The 1,650-nt window shown below is 44.4% G+C and overlaps 1 pseudogene; it reads left to right on the top strand.

The window, feature by feature from the left end:
• The first annotated feature begins 245 nt into the window (after positions 1-245).
• LOC115422486 (uncharacterized) lies at positions 246-1,290 on the top strand (annotated as a pseudogene).
• The last annotated feature ends 360 nt before the right edge of the window (positions 1,291-1,650 follow it).

Here is a 1,650-nt window from a genome sequence, read left to right as displayed (position 1 = left end):
ATTTATACCTGTAGGAAGATTTGTTTTGCAGTCTAGGTGATTGCCTTGGCATTACAACAACACATACATTGAACATGCAAGACAGGCACTTGATCACACTTACAGACAGGACAAAAAGACAGGACAAAAAGTGCTCAGTGTTCCACCATTCATCTGTTATCTATTTCCACACAAACGGTAACCTCTTTTGATTCGTTTAGTCAGTTTAGTCCTGGTAGCTAATCTACTGTAGCTTAGCGGCTAATATGGCTTCCCTTTCTCCTTCCTGTTCTCCTTCCCTTCTGTCTTGCTCGGTCTGTCAGATGCTTAGTTTAACGCCTGCATCCTTGCGGCCATGGAAGCGAGGCTTAGCCAATTGGAAGCTCAGGTCTGCTCTATGAACAAAATGTTAGCTGTGACAGCTAGCCAGCCCCCTTTAGCTGGAGCGAACCCGCCAGCCCAGGTTAGCCGTTCCCCAGCAGCTCCCGAGCAGCCAGGAGAACAGAAACAGTGGGTGACTGTTCGAAAGAAGCATAGTGGCAGGCGAAAGCCTGAGGTACGCCACCAACCACTAGACGTTTCAAATAAGTTTTCCCCACTCAGCGACACACCCGCTGAGAATGAAACTTTAGTCATTGGCAGCTCTGTAGTACAAAACGTGAAGCTAGAGACACTCGCGACCATAGTCAAATGCATTCCGGGGGCCAGGGCAGGTGACATAGAATCCTATTTAAAACTGCTGGCCAAGGATAAACGCAAATACCGAAAGATTGTAATTCACGTCAGCAGTAATGACACCCGATTACGCTAATCGGAGGTCACTAAAATTAATGCTGAGTCGGTGTGCACGTGCCAAAAGTATGTCGGACTCCATAGTTTTCTCTGGTCCCCTACTTAATCTGACCAGTGATGTCATGTTTAGCCGCATGTCTTCACTCCATAGCTGGCTGTCTAGGTGGTGTCCTGCAAATGACATACAGTTTGTGGACAATTGGCCAATATTTTGTGGAAAACCTTGTCTTATTAGAAGAGACGGCATACATCTGACTTGGAATGACGCTGCTCTTAGTGAAAACCTGGCTAGGTTTATTACTGACCCAAAACCCTGACCCAGAGTTGAGACCAGGATGCAGAGTTGCAGTCTTAAACACTTCTCTGCACTTCCTGAGCAGGTGCCCACTGTAAACCATATAGAGACTGTGTCTGTCCCCCGAACCTGTAAAGTTAAAGTAAATAGAAAAACACCCGCACAGCAAAATCTAATAAAAATCAACACTAATACTACCACAGTTCCTAAGCACAAGAAAGTAAAATGTGGCCTCCTTAATATTAGATCTTTGTCTTCCAAAGCTTTATTAATTCATGATATCATATTAGATCATCATATAGATTTATTCTGTCTGACAGAAACCTGGCTTTGTGAGGAGGAGTATGTGTCCCTAAATGAAGCTACTCCTCCTACTCACCGTAATAATCAGATTCCTTGAGGCTCAGGCCAAGGAGGAGGAGTCGCAGCTATTTTTAATTCATGTCTAGAAATAAATCCCGAACTTAAGCCTAACTTTAACTCATTTGAAAGTCTTAGTCTTAGCCTATCCAACCCAATCCATTAACCGCTCCAGCCTATACTATTTACTATGGTGTATCATCCTCCTGGTCCGTACACTGAAT

This window comes from Sphaeramia orbicularis, chromosome 7 (assembly GCF_902148855.1).
Source record: "Sphaeramia orbicularis chromosome 7, fSphaOr1.1, whole genome shotgun sequence".
Lineage (NCBI taxonomy): Eukaryota > Metazoa > Chordata > Actinopteri > Kurtiformes > Apogonidae > Sphaeramia > Sphaeramia orbicularis.
This window is presented reverse-complemented; position numbering and strand designations above follow the sequence as displayed.